The sequence below is a fragment of the Oratosquilla oratoria genome, chromosome 28 (assembly GCF_046742065.1).
Source record: "Oratosquilla oratoria isolate Oo_2021 chromosome 28, ASM4674206v1, whole genome shotgun sequence".
NCBI classification, from domain to species: domain Eukaryota; kingdom Metazoa; phylum Arthropoda; class Malacostraca; order Stomatopoda; family Squillidae; genus Oratosquilla; species Oratosquilla oratoria.
Genome location: NC_134804.1, coordinates 608,619 through 634,932, shown reverse-complemented (window position 1 = coordinate 634,932; position 26,314 = coordinate 608,619). Strand labels below are relative to the sequence as shown.

At 39.3% G+C, this 26,314-nt stretch overlaps 1 protein-coding gene across 16 annotated transcripts in view; it reads left to right on the top strand.

The window, feature by feature from the left end:
- LOC143040212 (uncharacterized) overlaps positions 1 to 26,314 on the top strand; it is a 317,769-nt gene that overhangs the window by 264,669 nt on the left and 26,786 nt on the right. The window contains exon 5 of one of the 16 annotated variants that reach the window (XR_012967696.1): positions 269 to 657. The exons of the other annotated variants lie outside the window; for them this stretch is intronic. The gene's annotated coding sequence lies outside the window, so the exon portion shown is untranslated. Of the gene's footprint in view, positions 1 to 268; positions 658 to 26,314 lie in introns of those variants that run through there. 16 annotated transcript variants of the gene reach the window in all.

Below are 26,314 nucleotides of genomic sequence, written 5' to 3'. Positions count from 1 at the left end.
CTCATTGATCCATATGAGAAGCAACCTTTCAATATTATCAAGAATAAGTGGCCATTGCATGGTCTTATTATTCCTTTTGAAGCATCTATATCTTTAATCTTGTCTTTTTTTAGGATAGTGCTAATTATTCATGTACAGTAGTCTGATTGAATGTGCATACTAGGCCAGCCATGCTTGCACCTTGTTCTTGCTTCTCAATGATTTCACATATCAGTTCTGCAGTGATTTGTCTTCTCTTATCCCTGTCTTCTTGCATTTTTTTAATCAGGGACATTCTTGCAAGGGAAACTGCACTGAAAAAAAACACAATGAATCTGAACACAAGCTTGGAAAATGTATTCACAAGTGACACAAAGATGCTGGCAGAACAAGTGCTAAACACACTGGTAGTTGAGCTTTCCAGTAATGTGAAAAGAACATTCACTCCCTATACACATGATACACATCCAACCCCCATCACTGGCTTCATACTGAATGTATATAAGAAACTGATCTGTGACCTATTATTTCATCATTGATGAATCACCACATTAATATTTGTTTAATTTCCAGTTGCATTTCATGATCCACTTAGTTACCACAGTGCAATTATTACAATATGGTTGAAAAATATCCAGAATTGCAGCCGCAGAAATTATTACAAAAACATGTTATCTACTACTTTGGACAATTCTAAGACACTTTTCTTCTATGGTATTTTTGTTAAAAAAAAAAAAAAAAAAAAAGTCGCATTTTCGAGTTATGACACCCCCCCCCCTCCCCAGTACAATTATATCAGTAAAATATTCAAATTTTTGAAACAGAAATGGGGTTGTATACCATTGTGGACAATTCTATGACTCTTTAGTTCTATAAAATTTCTGTTAGAAATGCCTTGTTTTTGAGGTGTACCAACCCCTCCCCCTTCAAAATTTTGGGAACGAGAGGCAGGGAGCTGGTAATTGGGGTTTTTGGGTAGGGAAGTAAGCAATGAGTGGGTGATTCTAATTGAATCAACTAAACTAAACCAAACCTAATCTAGCCTACCCAGTCCCATACATACATAACCTAGCATTATAGCCACCATATTCAAATTAAAGGTGGGAGTTGCAGCCCTGCAGGATAAATGTTGATTGGCAGAAAGAGTCTCGTGACACTCATAGTTACATATAATTGGCTAGAAAGAAAATTGGAGCAACTTGAAAATGCACCATTTACTACAGAAATGCCATAGAAGAAAAATGTATTAGAATAGTCCAAAATAACAGGCAATCATGGTTTTATAATTGAATTTGCTGCAGGTATAATACTGGATATTTATTATGCACTCATCAGCTGAGTTACTTGAAAACTACAAGATTTACTGAATTTTAAGGAAAAAATATTGAAGTCTCCAAGGTTGAAGTAGAAAAGAATCCAAGGTTGAAGTAGAAAAGAATCCAAGATCTAGTGGAAAATTTCAAGCATTGGCAACACTGGCCAAGAAGCAGGTGGGAACGACCTAGCCATGAGTCACAAATAGATGCACCTTGTGACTTGTGGCTCACTAAATAGAAAGGAGCCTTTGCATCAAGCATACAAATCATGAAATATCACTTGTCATGGGAGAACATGTTTAGCCCTCGAATGACATCAAATAATGCCATGAGGAAAAGGATCACTACCTCCTGTGGCATCAAAGCATGACGTGGGGGATAAACATGGTCATCTCAAGTGACATGATATCATTGCCCTGGATGGGTGGCATGTGTTTTTTCCATAGTGGTTACTTGTTTTTGTATGTTTATTTATTCCAAATAGATGGTACTTGATACTTGCATGGGATTAGTTTATAATTATGATGTAATAGTGACATAAGGCCCCCGTCACTCTCCTGTGGTGTATAATGAGACATCAATTTCTTCAGTTGGTGCCAAATGATACTTTCACGGGATTAGTTGATAATTGTGACGTAATTATGATATAATAATGATGTAAGCCCCGCAGGCAATCTCCTGTGGTGTATACTGTAATTATAAATTTTTTCAACTGATGCCAATTGATACTTTCCTGGGATTAGTCGATAATTATGATGGAAGCCGCGTAGGCTGTCCCCCGTGGTACATCATTATGGTGGATTGGATGGTCAGCACAAGGTCATGTGTTCAGTGACCTCACCCATTATGACGAAAATAATTGCTGCCATTTCATCTCGTGATTTGTGGTTTGTACTTGCAGGCTTTGACTTAATTGGCTCAAATTCAACAATGATTGTGATTGGGGAACAAGGACACGTCTTGTCACCTGATTTGCCAGCAATTTGTATAAAAGGTCGGTCAAGGCCTCCTTCCAGTATTAGCAGCCGGAAACTTCAAGGTGGACAATTCCCATACTCACTGCCATGTTCTAAAATACAACACCTACAGACCATTTACACCATGAAACAAATGTCATCAAAGTCAAGGACCACCTCGACATGAGAGGCACACAAACACTTGCCGCAGCCACCACAAACACATCACACCCGCTACACTACATAGCAGAACACCCACACACACCAAGAAACATTAAAACAACACCCAAAGACCGGTATTACACACAGATACTCTCTTCTCTTCCTCCACAACCACCAAATACCAGCCTCCGGAAACATATTCATAATCATATCACTCACCGCTTCATTAACACACTGAAAGACAACACACTACTGCATGCCAGACCCCCTGATATCCACCCTTCTGAATCCTCTCTCCCACGAAAGGACAGAGTCCACCTGGCCAGACTGCAGTGCGGCCACCACCCAGCACTTCTAAGCTACCAGAAGAGGCTGGATGACCACATTGTGAACAGCTGCCCAGGATGTAACACTTCACCCCATACCATACAACACATAATGGAAGACTGCATTATACACAATCATGCATGCAAACAACACAACATATACTCTATAAAGGATTTGTGGGAAAACCCAGTTTCGGCTGTGGCATTCCTTGGGGAGACGGGACTGCTCGGACAGACAGTCTAGGGAACAACAACAACCTCAGCCCTCAACCTTGGGGCAGGTTCTAGACTATGAGGAAGACAATTTTTCAGACAGTAGTGATTTGTTGCTGGATTTGCAAGAATCCAGTGATAACCTTGAACTTGATTACGTCCAAAGCCTGGACACTTCAGTCGACAGTGATGAGCTCCTCTCAATTGTGAGTGACAGGGATTGGAGGAAGAATGCTCCAGGAACAACGATTTTCATGGTCCTGGTCGGAGAATGTCATCAGGAAGAATGGGTTCAGTAGCAACACCGGCATCACAGAGGACCTTGACACCTCCTCATCCATCATGGACATCTACAAGGCCTTCATGACAGATGAAGTTGTTTCCCACATAGTTGAAGAAACCAACCGGTGTGTAGAGTTGATACAACCAACATTGTTCATGTGTTTTCTTATACTCAAACAGAAAAGGTGAGCACAGTATTTACATGAGCTATTTCCTTGCTCTTATTTGTTTACAGGTATGCTGAAAAATCTCCCGAAGGGCATGGTCGCAGGTGGCAGCCAGTCACAAGTGCAGAGATGCACTTATATCTAGCCTTGCGGCTTGTGATGGGTCTCAACCTAAGGCCCACCCTACAGGATTACTGGTCGCTGGACCCTGTCTTGTACATGCCGGTGTTCGGTGACACAATGCCCTGGTCGAGATTTGAACAAATCTCAACCAACCTTCATTTCACTAACAATGAAGACCGAAACAAGCAGGATAGGCTGTGGAAGCTAAGGCCGGTCATAGACCTCCTCGGCCACAGGTTTTCATTGGTGTATGTGCCTGACCAGCACATTTCCATTAATGGAAGCCTTTGGAAGTTCAGGGCCCACCTTGGTTTCCAGATATATAATCCCAGTAAACGTGCTTGTTTTGGGTTTAAGGTATGTATACAATACATATATTGTAAATGTATACTTTCAGCATATGACTGCACTGTTTGAATACACCATGAATCATTATTATTATTATTCTACAGTTGTACAAGCTGTTGGAAAGCTCCAGGCCTGCTGGTGGATACACCACCACCTTCAAGATTTATACAGGGAAGGATAAAAGTGACCTTCCCTCTTCACAGAAGGCAGTGGTGGACCTCATGGAGGCCAGGAGGTACTTCAACAAAGGATACATTGTGTATGTGGACAATTGGTATACGTCTCCTTCCTTGTTCCACTACCTGCAGGCCCATAGGACTGGAGCCATCAGAACTGTGAGGATAAACTGGCAGTTTATGCCTACGGACCTCAGGGTGGAGAAGAGAGGGGACATAGACAACCAGTGCACTGCCACAGGGATGTTGTGCTTGCAATGGAAACACAAAAGGACGGTCACCATGCTAAGCACAATCCATGTATCTGGCATGGTTGATGTGGAGAGCCGTGGTAAGGTGCTCCAGAAGCCCCAGTGTGTTGCTGACTACATGAAGCATATGAAGGGTGTCAATCTTAGCAACCAGCTGGCCAGGTAGTACCTTTCTGTCAGGCAATGGAAGAAGTGGTAAAAAAAAAAATTTTCTGTATGACATGGCAACAGTCAATTGTCATGCCATATGAAAAAACTGGGCCAAAATGTGGATCAGTACCACTTCTGCCAGACCCTGGCAAATGCCATACTTTATGAGTATGTTGGGCTTCTGGAGCCCTACAATCAGCAAAGCCGCCCATCTCCCATGCCCTTTCCCTCGAGAGTGCATGGGAAGACTTCCCATGCAGTCTTGAAGATATAGGGGGTCAAATACTGCAGGTGTTTTTTGTGTTACTGTGACAGTAAGAGGAAGATTACCTGCATTACGTGCAGGGTGTGCAAGAAGTCACTGCACGTACGGTTGCTTTCAGAAGTACAACGAGGGAAAGAAAATATAAGTGTTTATTGGGTCATTTTTCTCTCACCCCTATCCTGGGTCAGAAGCAATGCAGCAAGACACAGCATCCACTATTCCCTGTGGCTGTGGCCATGATGGGTTAGAAGCAGTGCAGCAAGACACAGTAATATTTTTTGTGGTACTTGTGATGGTTCAGAAACAATGCAGTAAGAACCATCAAATTTCAATCAGGTCATCCCTCTCCCGATCTGGGTCAGAATCAGTGTAGCAAGACACAGCACACCTTATTTTCAGTTTGTGTGTTCTTTCCAATCACTCCGTCAATTGGTTAATTTCCTACCCTAGCATTTAGGTCTCCCAGTACAACTACATTGACATTTCTCCCTAATCCCTATATGCACTCATATCTACCCAGAATGCCTCCCTTTCCTCTATGTTCTTCTCACCACCAGGCCCATACACACTTACAAAAACCCACATCTCCTTTCCCAGCTTCATCTTCATCCACATCAACCTTGATGACACCTCCTTCCACTCCACTACCCGCTTACTTATCTCTTCACTTACTAATATAGCCACCCCTTCTCTCCCTCGTCCCCTCTTCACTCCTGAGTACCTCTCAGCTACACTCCCAAACTCACAGTTGCCCTTTCCTCTCAATTTATTTTCACTCAAAGCCAGATCATCCATCTTCTCACAAACATACTGCCTATCTCTTCCCTTTTACTCTTATCTGTACCACATCCACCCACATTAACCCCTTCCATACGGTGCCGCACACGTAGGCGTCATGGACTTAGATCTCGGTGGCAGCAGCCAATGCCAGCCGTACGACATGTCGTAATAATACTCGCATCATAAAATATAGTCACCGCTTATATCGATTGTTCTCTCTTCACCCGTGAATTTTGATAACCATAGAAAATGCGATTACAAAAGAATTAGAAAGAATGTCATTATGGAGGGGCGACTACAATAAATATAATCAAGACGCCGATATGGCAGCCTCGCGAATACACTCGCTCCCCATGACGCCTACGTGTGCGGCACCATATGGAAGGGGTTAAAAGACCCAAACCTTAGGGCACTGGTTGGAAAGCTCCCAGATCCTCTTATGCCTTTACTTTCTTTTTTAGGAATGTCCCCTTTTGGGGCTACAGGTAGTAGGACTCCTAATCCCATCCCCCATCCCTTTTTTGTCGCCTTTTACGACTCAAAGTAAAGGATAGAGTAGAACTAGGAGTGGAGGAGGAATGGGGATGGTTCAAGGAGGGAGTCATAAGGTGTGCAAAGGTGGCGTGTGGAACAAAGAGGGCAGGAGGAAATAGAAAGAAGGGTAGTGAGTGGTGGGATGAGGAAGCAAAGAAGGGTGTAGAAGAGAAGAAGCAGGTATTCATAGATTGGCTACAAATTAGGACGAGGGAATCGTATGAGAGGTACAAAGTAAAGAGAAAGGAAGTTAAGCATAAGATAAAGGAAGCAAAGAGGAGAGCAGATGTGAAATGGGGAAAGAGTATGACAGAGAATTTTGAAAGTAATAAATAGATGTTATGGAAGGAAATTAAAAGAGGAAGAGGAGGCGAATCAAATAGCGAAGAAAAGGTAAAAGATGCAGATGGAGAGATGATGATGGAAGAGAAGGCAGTGAGAGGAAGGTGGGCAGAGCATTTTAGGGATTTGCTTAATGTGAGGGAGGATAGGGCGGGAAAGGTAGTTGCAGTGGGAAGTGCTAAGAAAATGAGAGTGATGAGTGAGGAAAATGGAGGAGAAATAGGGAAGGATGAAGTGAAAGCAGCTGTTAAGATGATGAGAGCAGGTAAGGCACCTGGGTAGAATGGATCCCATGCAGAATGTCTGAAGAAAGGAGGTACAGTTATGGTGGACTGGCTGGTGAGGTTATTTAATGTTTGTTTAAGGGGGTACGCGACACCTGGGGGGGTGAATTTGGTCAAGATATGGCATTTTTCAAAACTGTGTTCAAAATGTTCGTATACCACTTAGAAATAAATCCCGACAAATAATTTTCCAGCCGCGCGCAATTTAAAGGTCCTGGGTGAGAATTAAAGGGACAGATTTAAAGGCGCAACCCACACTAGAAGGAGGCGTGCCACTTAGGACCTTCAGGCGCAGCGAATAACGTTGAAATTTGATTGAATTTACACTCGCCCAGTGTATCAACGGCCAATACGATTGTGGAGGGGAAGGGAGGAAGGTGGAGGGAGAATATTTCGCCAACTTTGTGCGAAACTAAGCGTTAGTTACCGGCTAACTCTGAAAAGGGAAGTACGCATGTCTCATGAGCTCTCATTGCAATCTATTACTTTAGCTAGTACATATTACTCTTTAGTACAGTCATCATGGGTAGCAAAAAGAACAAAAGAACATCACAATGACAAAAAACAGCAGTTAAATTAAAGATGGCAAGCAGTCAAAGACGACTAAAGATCTCACCACCTCTCACTCCACCACCGCCCTCACCTGCACCTCTGTGACGGTGACAGAGGTAAAGGACAACATTAGACTAAACAATTCAAAGAGGAAGATTAAATCCAAAGAAGAAAGCAAGAAGAAAAAGATCAAGGCTATACAGGAAGAAGAAAGAAGAAGGGACATCATATGATGCTGGAGGGGGTGCCCTACCAACATAGATTGGCGAGGGGAATCTGATGAGGAAAGAGAAGGTGCCCACTACTGGAAAATAAACCTCTTTCCAATTATTTAGATACCCTGAAGACCCCCAGCAGAGAGGTTTCATATGAAGAAACCGCCAAAGGTGCAAAAAAGCAAATTATATGATGTTGTCGTCTGTGCGTCGTCACTACTGTGACATACTTATACTTTAGTTTTTCAGTATTTAAAGTACTTATAATTAAAATATGTTGATAATTTTTACTGTACTTACTTATTATATAATAAGAATTAAGTCATGAAAAAATCAGTCAAATTGGTGAAACTATAAGCAAGTTACAGATATATTCATATTTCAAGTTGCCATATCTCCGTTCGATATTTTTCTACTTTTTTTTAATCATAAAAAATCTAATATACATTAGATTTAAATGAAACTTACAGGGAATATTACTTTTAGTAAGTGCTAGGGCCGATCGTTCGAATATTTTGAATAGAATGAAAGAGTTCGGAGTAATAATGGAAACAAGAGCAAAAAAATTGTATTTTTCACGATTTTTGCCAGCCATTAAAATTGAAATGCCTGTATGCAAAAGTATAAAGAAAATTGTTCAATTACTCAATGACCGGCCCTAGGTGTGCCTACTGACTAATCATAGCCAAAATATAAAACAAATTGGTCCACGTATTATGGTGCTGTGCACTTTTAAATGTTGCTACTGGTATACGTACATGTGTACATGTGTACATATGTACATGTGTACATACATCATTCTGCTTCACCTAAAATGTAAGCAATATGGATACCTATTTACCTGAGAAGTTTCAGCTCTTTACTCTAAATATTTTAGAAAATGACCTCCAGGTGTCGCGTACCCCCTTAAGAGAGGGTAGAGTGCCAGAAGACTGGAGGAGTGCCTGTATAGTTCCGCTTTACAAAGGAAAGGGGGACAAGTGTGAGTGTAGTAGTTACAGAGGGATCAGCTTGTTGAGTGTAGTTGGGAAGGTTTATGGGAGGGTCTTGATTGAGAGGATTAGGAGAGGAACAGAGGGAGTAATTGGTGAGTAACAGTGTGGGTTTAGAACAGGTAGGGGATGTGTAGATCAGATTTTTGTGGCAAGACAGATATGTGAGAAAGCTATAGGAAAAGGTAAGGATATTTTTTGGGCTTTATGGATCTGGAAAAGGCTTACGGCAGGGTAGACAGGAAGGCACTGTCGGAGGTACTGCAGATATATGGGATAGGAGGAAAGCTGTTAAGAGCAGTCAAGAGTTTTTATGAGAGTAGTAGAGCTTGCATTAGGATTAGAAATGGAGAGAGTGAATGGTTTGAGGTAAAGGTGGGACTTCATCAGGGGTGTGTTATGTCACCCTGGCTGTTCAATCTTTACATGGATGGGGTGGTGCGAGAGGTGAATGCAAGGGTAGTGGGTCAGGGATTGGAGATGATTAAAGAAAATGGAGAAAAGTGGGAGGTGAGCCAGTTGTTGTTTGCTGACAACACTGTGTTTGTAGCAGGATCAGAGTAGGGATTGAGGAAGTTAGTGAGAGAGTTTGAGAAGATGTGTGAAAGAAGGAAGCTGAAGATAAATGTGGGCAAAAGTAAGGTGATGAGATGTACAAGGGGAGAGAGTGACAGTAGGCTGGAAGTGAGCATTAACCCCTTCCATACGGTGCCGCATACGTAGGCGGCATGAGGAGCAAGTGGATATGCAAGGCTGCCATATCGGCGTCTTGATTATATTTATTGTAGTTGCCCCTGCGTAATGACATACTCTCTAAACTGTCTTCATCACATTTTCTATGGTTATCAAAATTCACGGGTGAAAGAGAGAACGATTGATATAAGCGGTGACTATATTTTATGATGCGAGTATTATTACGACACATCATACGTCTGGCAGCTAACGCTGCCCGCAAGATTTTGGCCCGTACTGAAGAGGTTAAGGGTGAGAAACTGGAGGAAGTGGATAGTTTTAGATACTTGGGTGCGAATATGACAGGAAAGGGAGGAGTGGGGGTGGAGGTAGAATGTAGATTGAGAGAAGTGAAATGCCTTGGTGGATTAAAAAGTGTAATGAGAAATAGACATCTGGGAATGGATGCTAAGAGGAGGTTATATGAAGGAGTGATTGTGCCAACAGCAATGTACAGGGCAGAAACATGGAACATAAGAGAGGAAGAGAGAAGGAGTTTGAATGTGAAATGAAATGTCTGAGAAGTACGATAGGGGTTACTAGGCTAGATAGAGTGAGAAATGAAGAGGTGAGGAGGAGAATAAGGGTGGAAAAGGAGCTGGAAGATAGGGTTGATGAAAGAATATTAGGATGGTTTGGACACATGGAAAGAATGAGTGAAGAAAGATTAGTAAAAGAAGTGTGGAAGGCAGAGGTGGAAGGAGTGAATATGAGGGGGCATCCTAGGATGAGATGGATGGATGGGGTGAAAGGGGCTTTACAAAAGAGAGGAATATTTGTAGAGGAAGGACGGGAGAGGACAGAAGATAGGGGTGAATGGAGAAGGGTTGTGTATAGATGAGGCTGTGATGCATGAGGGGGAGGGTGGGGGATGGAGGGTGAGGAAGTATGTATGAGAAAATTTTAACGCAGCCCAAAGGGATGTCTCCCCGTCTTCTCCTTTTCTGCATGAGGAGACGGAGAGGGGGGGTTGCCGAATTTTTGAAGCGGCCTTGCTGTGGATGTGCTGTGTCTTGCGACCGAGGGCAGTGGACAGGATGCAGGGATGACCCGTCATCCAGTAGGTGCCAAGATAGGAAGGAGGGTGGAAGGAAGTGGAATATATGGGAAATGAAATTGGTGGGAGTGATTTCTGTGCCTTTTTCTTTTTGGCTACCCCCCGTGTAAGGGGGAAAAAGCCTTTGGTATATGTGTGTTCTTTGTATATATATATATAGTATATATATTTGTTATATATTTTCTATATATAAAGGTGTTGGACTATGGTCAGAAGCAATGTAGCAAGACACAGCACATCTTATTCTCTCTTTTTTTTCTTTTTTTTTTTTTTTTGGTATATATTGTATATTTTTTATTTTTATATATAAAGGTGTAGGATATGATATTGTGTTTTATTACTTCCCAAAACTTACAAGAAATAATACATTATACAATTTCTGTTGTATTATATATTTGCTCCTTTCCAAATAATGGTGGGAAAAAAATAAGAAAGGGCATACTTTAAACTTTCATAAAATAAAAAAAAACTTTAATTTTTAGTATCTATGGTTTATAGCAAGGGCTAGCATAAAGAAAATGAAAGCATATCAGTGTCTCGCATGACTACAGAGGAAAAAATATACATATAGAAAAGTGTTTTGTAAATACATTTTTTATATTTTATAAATAACTGAAGAAAGTGTATACTGTGAGCTCTCACAGAAGAATAACTCATTTTCAGTCTGTAATAGTTTATAGCAAGGGCTAGCATGGACAACATGGAAACTTTTCTTCATCTCCCTTGACTACTGACACAAAACCATTTATCACAGCTATTGAAAAAATATAACTGCATAAATTTGGTAAAATAAAAAAGATCATAAAACACCAAAATCTTTGATTAAACAAGAAAAATATTATGTCAGTCCTCATGTGGTAAAGCTGCATCACATAATAATCAGATGTAAGGGTCAGCACGAGGCCTACCATATCCGGTTTTCGTATCCAGACCATGAGCAGTTGGCATGAGTTTAATGGGTTAAGCAAAAGATCACTTGTCAAGCAAAACATTGCTCATTAAGCAAGTAAAAAAAATATATATATATATTTTTTATTTTGCTCGTTATACAAATAACTCATGTGAAGTGCTCCTTAAGTGAGGTTTAATTGTACTTGCCTAACTTGCTATCAATCTGGTCTGTTACATCCAAATCCATCCTTAGAGTTGTTGATACAATTTCCCTAATCATTTGCATTTATTGTCCTTGGTAATACTTCCATGAGGGGTAGTGCGTATATGTTACTCAAAAGAACTTTAAAAGTATTTGGATTATGTAAATGAAAAAGAACATGTAAAGATATGGAAGCTGTTAGAGGAAGTCAAATTCAAGAATGAATTGAGGACAGAAAAATTATTATATTTTTATTTTAGTTTTTTATTAATTAATTATTTTATTTTATTTATTCATTTATTTATATATATATTTTTTTAGTGAAAGGTAAGTTGAGAGTGGAGGATAGATAGAGAAAGAGGAAAAGGACAAAAGGTAGGTGCTTAGAGTGAACAGCTTAAATGAGAAGAAAAGGAGGAGTACAAGAAGAAGCTGAGAGAGGAGTTGGAGGGAGTGAAGGATATAGTGGAACTAGGAGTGGAGGAGGAATGAGGATGGTTCAAGGAGGGAATCACAAGGTGTGCAAAGATGCTGTATGAAACAAGGAGGACGGGAGGAAATGGAAGGGCAGTGAGTGGTGGGATGAGGAATTAAAGAAGGGTGTAGAAGAAAAGAAGTGAGCTTTCACAGATTGGTTACAAAATAGGACGAGGGAATCATATGAAAGGTACAAAGAAAGGAGAAGAGAAGTAAAGCATAAGATAAAAGAAGCAAAGAGGAGAGCAGATGTGAAATGGGGAAAGAGTATGACAGAAAATTTTGAAAGTAATAAAAAAATGTTTTGGAAAGAAATTAAAAGAGGAAGAGGAGGTGAATCAAGTAGAGAAGAAAAGGTAAAAGGTGTAGGGGGAGAGGTGATAATGGAAGAGAAGGCAGTGAGAGGAAGGTGGGCAGAGTATTTTAGGGAGTTGCTAAATGTGAAGGAGGATAGGGAAGGAAATGTAGTTGCAGTGAGAAGTGCTAAGAAAATGACTGATGAGTGAGGAAAATGGAGGAGAAATAGGGAAGGATGAAGTGAAGGCTGTTGTTAAGATGATGAGAGCAGGTAAGGCATCTGGTCTGGATGGATCCCATGCAGAATGCCTGAAAAAAGTAGGTACAGTTATGGTGGACTGGCTGGTGAGGTTATTTAATGTTTGTTTCAGAGATGGTAGAGTGCCAGAGGACTGGAGGAGTGTCTGTACAGTAATGTTTAATTTCTTCAATGGAGGAAATCTTACTTCAATTCTTTGATCACAGTTTTGGAGATTATTTTTCCTCTTCTGTGAATACAGATTTGAAATGTTTGTTCATAATATCTGCCATTTCTATATCTTCTGTGTATTCTCTATTACCTTGACATAATTTAAGTATTTCCTGTTTATTTTTTTAGCTTGCCATTTACATATCTATAAAATAATATGGGTTGATCTTTAGATTTATCTATTATGTCCTTTTCATAATTTCTCTCTTCTTCTCTACATATTTTTACATATTCAATTCTTAGTTTGGTGCATATTTTCCATTTCTCTCTTTTTTTTTCCCACCTTTTCCAGGCTTTATCTCTTCTGTATTTTGCGTCACTGCACTTTTTATTATACCAGATTTTCTATATACCCTTTCCTGTTTTTGTATTGGTACATACTTATCCACACCTTCACTATAGATTTCCTTCCAAATTGTCCATTTGTCTTCCACCTTTGTTTCTTCATTATTAAATTTTTTTTCCAATTTGCTTCTCAAAAGAATTTTCTAATTTTCTCAAAATTTGTTTTGTTATACATTAGTCTTCCTTTTCTGTGTTTTTTGTTAATTTCTATATTTGCTTCTTCATTTAATTCTAGTTCTAATAGTATGTGATCACTTTTTCCAATTGGTGTCTTGTATTCGATTTTATCCACAATTTCGAGTTCTGATGTGAATATCAAATCCAATCTTGAGCTGTGGGTTCATTGTTATTTTTATATCTGGTGTTTTCCTTGACCCATTGCGTCAGTGTGTTGTTGTTGTCGTTCCCTAGACTGTCTGTCCGAGCAGTCCTGTCTCCCCAAGGAATGCCACAGCTGAAACTGGGTTTTCCCACAAATCCTTTATAGAGTGTATGTTGTGTTGTTTGCATGCATGATTGTGTATAATGCAGTCTTCCATTATGTGCTGTATGGTATGGGGTGAAGTGTTACATCCTGGGCAGCTGTTCACAATGCGGTCATCGAGCCTCTTCTGGTAGCTTAGAAGTGCTGGGTGGTGGCCGCACTGCAGTCTGGCCAGGTGGACTCTGTCCTTTCATGGGAGAGAGGATTCAGAAGGGTGGATATCAGGGGGTCTGGCATGCAGCAGTGTGTTGTCTTTCAGTGTGTTAATGGAGCGGTGAGTGATATGATTATGAATATGTTTCCGGAGGCTGGTATTTGGTGGTTGTGAAGGAAGAGAAGAGAGTATCTGTGTGTGATACCAGTCTTTGGGTGTTGTTTTAATGTTTCTTGGTGTGTGTGGGTGTTCTGCTATGTAGTGTAGCGGGTGTGATGTGTTTGTGGTGGCTGTGGCAAGTGTTTGTGTGCCTCTCATGTCGAGGTGGTCCTTGACTTTGAGGACTTTTGTTTCATGGTGTAAATGGTCTGTAGGTGTTGTATTTGTGCAGCCTGTAATTGTTTTTAGGGCTTTGTTTTGTATGATTTGAAGGGTGTTGTGGTGTGTCTCACTGAGATTAGGAGCCCATGCAGGACTCGCATAATTCATCACTGAGCATATGCATTGTTTGTATATTGTTATATTAGTTTCTTTGTTTTGTCCAAATGTTGTTCCTGTGATTGACTTCAGTGCGTTAAGTCTAGGTGTGCATTTGTTTTTTATGTTTGTGATGTGTTGTTTGAAAGACATGGATGTATCGTATGTTACACCAAGAATTTTCGGTGTGTTTGTGTGTGGTATTAGAGTGTTGTTGATGTAGAGATGAGGTACCGTATTTTCCGGCGTATAGCGCTCGACTTTTTTCCGTTGGAAGGGCCTAAAAATGGGGGGTGCGTGTTATCCGGTGGTGCGCATTATCTACGGCCTACGATGAAAATTCTGCGGCTGCGTGTGTAATTTTTTTCACAACAACGTGACGATGTTGGCCGTCACAAAGTCGGGACGGCACACTTCTCCGTGACGTTCCGTGAGAACAAGAAGAACAGCCATGGTGACATGAAAGAATACGCCAGCATGGGCTATATAGATATCTGGTATATGTAGGATCTATCGAATCTTCTTTTTCATGTTTAAGTAGGCCTAAACACCATGAAACATGATCAATATTCATGATATTTGCCCATGTTCACAGGATCCTAGTTTGAATTTTTATGTTGGTTTTGTTGCTTCACTTTAGGTATGGTACAGATTCCTTTGCGGCCGTTCATAAACTCGTGTCAAACACCTGACTACAACATCCTCTTTCGGGAGTTATATTAACTAAACGTCACCTCGATGAGAGACTCCTATTTCACCACTGTCATTACAGGTTCAAAGCTAAAACGAAACAGTCTGTAGTTTGTTTCAGTATTAAATAAAAAATGGTAAAGACGAATTATTTCCTAAGATATAAAATGAAAATTTTCTGTAAAAATCCCGAATTTTTTCTGTATATTTTACGTTCAATAAACTTTTTTTTAGATCACATTTCCTACAAATTATTTAAACTACAAAGTAATAAGGGACCAACGCACAACATGAGTCATATACCGGTACATGTAATTCCGACTTTTTCTTAGTTGTGTCCTGATTGATGCCTAAACTGACACTTGATTTAGTGACAAATCAACAGATTTCCCAGCGGTGGCTCTAGCCAATGAAAAATACTTCTCCATGTAACCTCGTTCACATGATACTAAGTAATTAATCGCCGTTATTTCATTGGTTTATTTTTACTAACATTAATTATCGTAGTCTATGCAAATATTTGGGATCCGTAAAACAGCACTGGCACCAACATCATGAACGTTGGCCGTTTTAGCTCACCCAGAATATGCTAGATCAGGGCCGAGATTGACAGTTCTATTGCCAATCTAGCCTACACTAAACACCCTCTTGCGAGAGTTTGATAAACTAAACGTCACTTCAGTAAAGACACTTATGAACCGAAACATAGTTTGTTGCTGCATGGCGATAAAAACTTGTACACGGTGATAAAAACTTGTAAGATGAATTATTCCCTCAGGATAGTAAATTAAAAATTTTCTGTAAAAATCTGAAATTTTTCATGTACATTTTGTATTCAATAAACTTTTCATGGCTCAAATTTCCCACAAAACAATGAACCAACGCAAGCAGGAGTCGCATACATGCAGTTCACGAGCTTTAGCCACCAGTGACTTTTCCAGGCATGCGTGTTATACGTCGGTGCGCGCTATCTGTGTGCTAAGATAACGACGTGCATGGGTGCGCATTTTAAGCCGGAAAATACGGTATGTATTTGTGTTTTTTTGTCCAGTTGGTGAGAAGTGTTGCTGTAGATTTGGTTGGATCTATTTTGAGTCTGTTTGTGATGAACCATGTGTTGAGTGTATCAAGGTATGGCTGGATTATTTCTGCAGCTTTGTCTGTGTTATAATGTGTGCATGTGATTGTTAAGTCATCTGCGTAGGAAGAGATTTGTATTTCTGAGGTGTCTGGTGTGGGTAAGTCATGCATGTATAGATTAAAGAGCATGGGGGATAGAACTGAGCCCTGTGGTACTCCATTCTTAATGTTTCTGATGTGCGATGATTGGCCATTATATGACACGTAAGCATTCCTACCTGCCAGATATTTGGCCAGCCATCTTTTGGTGTTATTGTGCATGTCTGTTATATATTTTATTTGTTAGGTTGTGTGTAATCAATGGTTATTTCCAGTAATATGTTTCCCCAATGATCTTCTCCACCTTTCACAGTCATCTCTTCCCAACATATTTCTTTCAAGTTAAAATCACCCATAATTACCAGATTTCCTTCTTTAGCATTTCATTGAGTGTATTTCTTGTATCTTCCAGCATTTTAGAGTGTTCACTTTCATTCCAAGCGTGAGTTTTAGGTGGGATATAAATGACTGCATACTTTCTATTTTTCATATCTCTACCTTCAACTCTTATCATAATCAATTCCACATTGTTCTCTCCTGTAATTTCTGTCACATTTAGGCCTTTCTTGGTTAGTAACATGACTCCTCCACCCTGCATTGTTTCTCTATTTCTGTGCCAACAATTATATACTCCTTGTCCTACACTATTTGGTAGTAATGATCCTTTTAATTTTTCTCCACAATCCCCATTATATCTGGTTTTTCTTGTTGTAGATAGTCGTTCAATTCATCGATTCCTGATATCAATCTATGTTGGTGTATGTTATCTTTAATTTTTTTTTTCCTTTTCTTCTTTCTCCTGCATTTCCTTTTACCTTGTGTACCATTTCCTCATTCCCAAGTCCATCATTCTCAAAAAAAAAAAAAAAAAAAAAAAAATTTTTTTTCTGTTCTTTTCTCATTCTTTTTCTTAGCTTCCTTGTTAATTTTTTCCTTTTCTTTTTCCTCATCACTCAGTTCCTTTTTTATCCCTAGATTTTTGTAGTTTTTACTTGCTAGTTTTCCTACATTTGTTAATATTTCTTCTGCTATTCTCTGTGAATTAAGTTTTACTTTAAGAGGTCTATTCTCTTCAGAATATTTGCCCATCCTATAGATATCTTCTATTGTGTTATCGTGACCTTGACCCTCCTCCTGTATTTCTTTTAGTATTTCTGTTACTATATTCTTCTCCTCTTTTTCCCTTTTGAACCTTATTAGACCATGTTTTTCTTTGATACCATAAATTACAATACATTTTTTTTGTCTATTGTGTCTCTTACCCAATTTCTTTTTTCTTTTATTGTATGACTGTGTCCTTTGTACTTTCATTCATTTGTTCCTTGACTATCTCTAAATAGTATTTTTTGGTTTTCTTTGTCTTCATTCATTAAGTTTTTGATTTCCTTCATGTTTGATTTTTTATATTTTTACCAACTTTGCCCGCCTCTATTAATATTTTTTCATTAACTTCCCTCAATAAAGTTTCATTTTTAATTGTGTCTTCATTTTTCATCTTTTCATATAATTTTTTATTTTAGCCAGTTCCTTTTTCATTTCTTTCAATTCCCTAACTAATAGTGCATTTTCCTTCCTCAGTTCACTCAATTCTTTGTATAATTGGTTATGTTCCCTTTTCCATTCAGCAATATCCCTTTTCATTTAAAATATTTCTTGGCATATTAGTATGTTTTTTAGGTCAAAACCTCTTTCTGTTCTGAATCCATGAAATGATTCGTCTTCATATCTGGGGCTATCTGTGTTACATATTTTCTTTTTAACTACTCCCAAAGGCATTCCATACTTACTTATGTCCAATCTTCTTTTGGTTGTCTCTGCGTATGTTGGTTTATCATCCATTTCCCTTTTTCTTTCTATTCTTGTTAAACTTAAGTAATTTTGCTACATCACAGTAGCACACGTCATAGCCCCCTCTGGTCTGTTTACAACTAGGTAAATCACCAATTTTCAGTCGAAGAATAGCTAGATTTAGCACTAGCTCATGGAGCGTTCTCAGGCACGTCTGATCCATTCGATCGTCATTGTGTGTGTATTTGAGATGAGGTGTCTGAGAAGTATGATAGGGGTTACTAGGCTGGATAGAATGAGAAATGAGGAGGTGAGGAGGAGAACGGGGGTGGAAAGGGAGTTGGGAGATAGGGTGGATGAAAGAGTATTGGGATGGTTTGGACACATGGAAAGAATGAGTGAAGAAAGATTATTAAAAGAGGTGTGGAAGGCAGATGTGGAAGGAGTGAACATGAGGGGGTGACCTAGGATGAGATGGATGGATGGGGTAAAAGGGGCTTTGGGGAAGAGGGGAATGTCAGTTGAGGAAGGACGGGGGAGGACAGAAGACGGGTTTGAATGGAGAATGGTTGCATATGTATGATGTTGTGATGCATGAGATGAAATGGGTGGGGGATGAGGGAGTACGTGTGAGAAAAATTTGATGCAGCCTGAAGGGATTTCTCTCCCATCTTCTCCTTTTCTGCATGAGAGGATGGAGGGGGGGGGGTTACTGATTTAATGAAGTGGCCTTGCTGTGGATGTTCTGTGTCTTGCGACACTGCTTCTGACCCAGGGGAGTGGACAAGATGCAGGGATGACCCATCATCCAGGAGGTGCCAAAATAAGAGGGAGGGTGGAGGGTGATAGGGATGGAATGGGTGGGAGTGTTTTTATGCCTTTGTTTTTTGGACCTTAGTAAGGGGGAAAAGCCTTTGGTCTATGTATGTATGTATTTTAGTTATTTTATTATTATTATTATTTTCAGATATCAGAATTTGATGAAACTGTTAGAAAAAAAAAACAGAAGGGTAGTAGTGCATAGGAAACACTTCTAGGAAACTTAAAGAAACATATGCTAATGCAGATAGTTTATTATTGGCCAGGTTAGAGATAAGTGGTTATTTGGAAATAAACAAACCTGATATTCTGTGTTTAGTAGTGACCAAACTTAAAAATGTTGATCTACAGTAGGGAAATAAAAGATACACTTTCTGGAGAAGACAGAATGAGTAGAGTGATGGTTCTTTTGTGAAGCGACATAAAGGTGGAGGAAACGAATCTCAGGGATGGAAAGGCTGAAACAGTTCACCTGAAAATTAGAACTAAAGGACAGAATAGAAGAGACTTCATGGTGGCATATGACACCCCCCCCCCCCAAAGACAAGAGCTTGGGAAAATACCCTATTAAATATGGCAATGGAAAACACAATGACCCAATGGAAAAAAAGAAGTGACTCATATAAGAGATGACATTCCCACAAGATTAGATTTACTACTAACCAAAGAGCCAGACATCATCAGCTCTTTGAACTACCTTTGCTCTGTAGGAAAAAGTGACCATGTAACTATTGAATTTCAGCAGGAAAATAAGGAAATAGAGCCAAGTAATGAATCTCATAGGCAAAGGAGACTTTATTAGGTAGATTACCTAAGGTGGAATTAATGAATTCTATGGGAATAATGAGGAAATAGATCCTTCTTGATATTTACAACACGAGAGTGAATGAACATGTACAGTATATCTCTTTCATAGTTTCTCTTTTCATCTCTGCATATTTTTACATAATCATTTCTTAGTTTGATATAAGTTCACCATTTACTCATTTTTCCCCCCCATGTTTTCCAAGTTTTATCTCTTTTATCCTTAGCCTCACTACATTTTTTTTTGTACCAGCTTTTTATGTATACTCTTTCTTGCTTTTGTTGCAGTACATATTTGTTCACTCCCTCATTGTAAATTTCTTTTAGTATATTCCATTTCTCTTCCATCTTTTTTTCTTCATTTAGGAAGTTATCCCAGTTTACCTTTTGAAAGAATTTTTTGAGTTTCTCAAAATTTGTTTTGTTGTACATTAGTCTTCTTTTCTGTTTCTCATTTCTTCTTAAGTCCATTTGCTCTTTTAGTTTGAGTTCTATTAGTACATGGTCACTCCTCCTCATTGGAGTTTTATAATCGATTCTGTCCACAATCTCAGGTACTGACATAAGTATTAAATCTAGTCTTGATGGTTCCTCATTGTTTCTGTATTTGGTATTTTCTTTTACCCACTGAGTCATTGTGTATTCAATGGTCATATCAGGTATTATGTATCCCTAGAGGTCTTCTCCACCCTCCACTGTCATTTCTTCCCAACATACCGTATTTTCCGGCTTAAAATGCGCATCGGGTTATAATGCGCACCCATGCACTTCGTTATCTCAGTACACAGATAGCGCGCATCGACGTATAATGCGCATGCCCGATCGCATTTGTCTATAACGCAGTTTTACCTCGGTATTTATATCATATGAACGAGGTTACATGGAGAAGTATTTTTCATTGGCTAGAGCCACCGCTGGGAAATCTGTTGATTTGTCACTAAAGTGTCAGTTTAGGCATCAATCAGGACACAACTAAGAAAAAGTCGGAACTGCATGTACCGGTATATGACTCATGTTGTGCGTTGGTCCCTTATTACTTTGTAGCTTAGTTTGGAAATATGATCTAAAAAAGTTTATTGAAAGTAAGATATACAGAAAAATTTCGGGATTTTTACAGAAAATGTTCATTTTATATCTTGAGGAAATAATTCGTCCTTACCATTTTTTTTTTAATACTGAAACAAACTACAGACTGTTTCGTTTTAGCTTGAACCTGCAATGACAGTGGTGAAATAGGACAGTCTCTCATCGAGGTGACGTTTAGTTAATATAACTCCCGAAAGAGGGTGTTGTAGTCAGGTGTTTGACACAATTTTATGAACGGCCGCAACGGAATTTGTACCATACCTAAAGTGAAGCAACAAAGCCAACATAAAAATTCAAACTAAGATGCTGTGAACATGGGCAAATATCATGAATATTGATCATGTTTCATGGTGTTTAGGCCTATTTAAAAATGAAAAATAAGATTCGATAGATACCTACCTATACCAAATACGGTAGCCCATGCTGGCGTATTCTTTCATGTCACCATGGCTGTTCTTGTTCTCACGGAACGTCACGGAGAAGTGTGCCGTCCCGACTTTGTGACAGCCAACATCGTCACGTTGTTGTGAAAAAAAATTACACAGCCGCAGAATTTTTATCGTAGGCCGTAGATAATGCACACCACCGGATAACGCGCACCCCCCATTTTTAGGCCCTTCCAACAGAAAAAAGTCGCGCACTATACGCCGGAAATACTTCTTTTGAGTTGAAAGCACCCATAATTACTATATTTCCTCTTTCAGTATATTAGTTCATATTTTGTATTTTCCAACAGTTTGGAATGATTGCTTTCTGTTCAGGACTGTTTTGGGGGGCACATACACTATTACAAATTTTCTACTTTTCATGTATCTACTTTCAACTTTAGTCATGTTGAGAAAAAGGATTGTGGTACTACCCAAGGGATCGGTACCACTTGTGTAGAGCCAGTGGCCAGGGCTGGTTGCCGCCGTTTGGCCCCCAACTCTTGGGGTTGGGGGGTTGGGGGGGGGTCCATCATTTCATAATTACACCACCATCAGACAAGACCGGACCGACAGCAATAGCGGTGAACTCATCACCCTGATCCACCACTCCATCTGTTTTGTGGACACAAGTGCCACAACCAAAATTCTCCTCCCTACCAGATAACACTACAGAAATCCAATCCATTCGAATCCGCACAGGCAACAAATCAACACTGACAATAGTTAACATGTACATTTCCCCCCAATCATCCCCCACAGTTCCAAATACCTTCAGGCCTCAATTTACCCAACTAGCCTCAATCCCGAACCTGATCATGGGTGGTGACTTCAACGCCAAGTTGTCTGCCTGGTATGTCGACAACCCTGACACAGACAGAGGGCTTGATATACAGACTCAGTTAGACTCATTGACTATCATGAACAACACACATAATCATACACATATCCCACACCAAGCCCTCTACACTCCCTCCTCTCCTGATATCACCTTTTGCTCCCCCTGCCTAACCCCAACACCATCATGGAGAGTGGTCGGAACCCTTGGTTCTGACCACCTTCCAATCATCATCACCACCAAAACAAGATGCACCCCAGTTGGCCACAGACACACATACACCAATTACAAGAGAGCTAACTGGGAAGCTTTTACTGAAGAGACAGAACAACATTTTGAAACACTTAACAGTGCACCAATCACAAACATAAACAATGCTGTGCACACTTTTAATACAATCATACAAAATGCAGACAAGAGATACATCCCTAGAGGCAACAGAAACTCACACAACCCCAACTTCACACCAGAAATCCAAGGCCTCATCAGACAACGAGACACACAATACACACAATACACACAAAGACAAAGACACACAATACCCCCACACCTATCCCTCAAAACATAGCAGAGCAAATACAAGCACTAAACACTGTGATTGCCAATAAAATACACGAACAAAAAACACAAAATTGGCAAAACTTTATTAATACACTTGATCACCAAACAGACATCAGCAAATTGTACAAAACACTCAACAGCATTACACTATCCAACAGTAACACAACACGCTCTCACACAGCAATAATCACAACAACAGACAATCTACCCTCAAACAGACAACAAGCAAACACATTCATAAAACATTTTGCACAGACAAGCCATCTCACTTCTCACCCTGAAGACCAACGCACCATTCGACATAAAGACTTTCCCATGGACTTAGACTATACACCCTTCATAGACAGTCAGACAAAACACATAATATATAATCTCAAGCACTCATCTGCCTGTGGCCCTGACAACATAAGTAACATCCACCTAAAACACATTGGACCACAAGGTATACATGCACTCACAAACATTGCAAACTATAGCTATTCACACAACACTATACCCGACATCTGGAAGCATGGTAAAATAATCACCATTCCAAAACCAAACAAAGACCCAACAATCCCAACATCGCACCGCCCAATCACACTTCTCTGCACCCCCTCTAAAATCATTGAACGCCTAATACTTCAACTTGTCACACCACATATTCCCCTTGCTACCTCACAACATGGTTTTAGGCCACTACACTCCACAAACACTCCTCTGATAAACCTCACACAAAGAATTTTAGATGGCATCAATTCAGATAGGCCCCACCACACAACACTTCTTATAACATTAGACATTAGTAAAGCTTTTGATGCTATCCCCCGCCACAACCTAACAAATAAAATATATAACACAGACATGCACAATAACACCAAAAGATGGCTGGCCAATTATCTGACAGGTAGAAATGCTTATGTGTCATATAATGGCCAATCATCGCACATCAGAAACATTAAGAATGGAGTACCACAGGGCTCTGTTCTATTCCCCACACTCTTTAATCTATACATGCATGACTTACCCACACCAGACATCTCAGAAATACAAATCTCTTCCTACGGAGACGACATAACAATCACATGCACACATCGTAACACAGACAAAGCTGCAGAAATAATCCAGCCATATCTTGATACACTCAACACATGGTTCATCACAAACAGACTCAAAATAGCTCCAACCAAATCTACAGCAACACTTCTCACCAACTGGACAAAAGAACACAAATACATACCTCATCTCTACATCAACAACACTCTAATACCACACACAAACACACCGAAAATTCTTGGTGTAACATACGATACATCCATGTCTTTCAAACAACACATCACAAACATAAAAAACAAATGCACACCTAGACTTAACGGACTTAAGTCAATCACTGGAACAACATTTGGACAAAACAAAGAAACTAATACAACAATATATGTACAAACAATGCATACACTCAGTGATGAATTATGCAAGTCCTGCATGGGCTCCTAATCTCAGTGAGACACACCACAACACCCTTCAAATCATACAAAACAAAGCCCTAAAAACAATTACAGGCTGCACAAATACAACACCTACAGACCATTTACACCATGAAACAAAAGTCCTAAAAGTCAAGGACCACCTCGACATGAGAGGCACACAAACACTTGCCACAGCCACCACAAACACATCACACCCACTACACTACATAGCAGAACACCCACACACACCAAAAAACATTAAAACAACACCCAAAGACCAGTATCACACACAGATACTCTCTTCTCTTCCTCCACAACCACCAAATACCAGCTTCCGGAAACATATTCATAATCATATCACTCACCGCTCCATTAACACACTGAAAGACAACACACTGCTGCGTGCCAGACCCCCTGATATCCACCTTTCTGAATCCTCTCTCCCATGAAAGGACAGAGTCCACCTGGCCAGACTTCGGTGCGGCCACCACCCAGCACTTCTAAGCTACCAGAAGAGGCTCGATGACCGCATTGTGAACAGCTGCCCAGGATGTAACACTTCACCCCATACCATACAACACATAATGGAAGACTGCATTATACACAATCATGCACGCAAACAACACAACATACACTCTATAAAGGATTTGTGGGAAAACCCAGTTTCGGCTGTGGCCTTCCTTGGGGAGACGGGACTGCTCGGACAGACAGTCTAGGGAACGACAACAACAACAACAACAACAACAACATACACTCGATAAAGGATTTGTGGGAAAACCCAGTTTCGGCTGTGGCATTCCTTGGGGAGATGGGACTGCTCGGACAGACAGTCTAGGGAACAACAACAACAACAACTTTTGTCATAATTGATTCTACATTGTTTTTTCCTTCTGTTATCTTTGTCACATTTAAGTCTTTCCTAGTCAAAAATAATATTCCCCATCCAGTTTTTTCTTTCAATTTTTTGTCCAATTGTTGCATAGACCTTGTCCCACATTGTTTGGTGGTAGAGGACTTTTTAATTTCATTTCTACAATCCCATTATGTCTGGTTTTTCAAATGCCAGCTAGATAGTCATTTAATTGAGTCAGTTCTGAAATCATTCTATGTTGGTATAGGCTATCTTTAATTTTTTTCCTTTCTCATCCTTTTCTGTCTACATTGTATCCTTTTTCTTGATATATCATTTTCTCAGCCTCAGGTCCACCACTCTCTCTCTCTCAAAAAAAAAAAAAAAAAAAAAAAAAAAAAAAAAAATCAGTCTCGGTTCTCTTTTTTTTTTTTTTTTTCATTTGGTTCATTTCTAAGCTCCTTTTCTTTCTCTTATTCTTCATCACTCATTTATTTATTTTTTAACCATACATTTTTGTAATATTCACTATCTGCTAGTTTTGTTGTTCTAGATAGTACTTCCTCTGTTATCTTTTGAAACCTAAGTTTTATAATACTTTTAGTGGCCTATAGTGTTTTTCTTTTGAATATTTTCTTCCTCACTTTCTTTATATTTTGTCCTTCCTCTTGAATCTCTTTCAGAATTTCTTTAGTGATCTCTTTCTCCTCTTTTTCTCTCTGATATCTAGGAACATCATGTTTCTCTTTAATACCATAGATTACAATGAATCTTTTTTATCCATTGTCCCTGACCAAATTTCCTTTCTCCCTAATTACTTTAATTACCATTTCCTTAGCATTTTCCTTGACTTGTTGCTCCACTATTTCTGTAAAAGGTAATATTTTACTTTCTTGTTCTACTTTCCACTGTTTCTTTATCTCTTGGGAATAAATTTCTTTCATCTTAATTTTCTTTTATCTCTTCAACTTTCTCAGTCACTGCCTGTATTTGATCCTTCATTTCTTTTATTATTACCTCATTTTTATATATATCTTCATTTTTTAATCTTTCATTTTCTCCCTTGATCCTATTTAGTTCATTTTTCAAATCATCTATCTCCCTGTTAGTCTCTTCATTTACCCTCCTTAGTAAGGCTACCTCTTTGTATATCACCTTATACTTTTGAGTTTGATTATTTCATCTAATAAGTCATTGATCTCTGTATTTCTCATTATATTTTTGAACCTGGGTTCTCTATTTCTTTCCCGCAATACATAATTCCACCCTCTTTGTCAAAACCGGAAAATAATTTTTTTCAAACCTTTGGTTCATCTTCAGGGTTTCGTTCTGGCATGTCCTTTTGGGGATCACCTCCAATGGTGATTCCACCCTACTAACATCCAGGCATCTGTTGGTTTTTTATTCCTTAAGTTGTTATTTTCATCCATTTTTAGAGTGATAAAAAAAATAATAATAATAAAAAAAAAAAAAATAGATAAATAAATAAATAGAATAAATAACTAAATAAATAAAGACACAAAGACATTTACATTTTTTGGTCACTCATAGTACACTTCTCCCTTCCCACTTTAGTAAACACAACTAGCGCCAGTTTCAAATTCGTCTGTCAATGAAGCACTGCTTAGCACTTTGGAGCTTCTTTTTGTACGTCCTACTTCAACTGCTGCTGGTGTGTGTATTTACCTAGTTGTATTTTATGGGAGGAGAGCTATGCTTATAGTGACCCATTTTCGTATCTCTGCATCCAGTTTATTCTTAAAATCTTGTATAGTTTTGGCACTCACTGTTTCTCTGTTTAGTTTGTTCCAGACATCAATCACTCTATGTG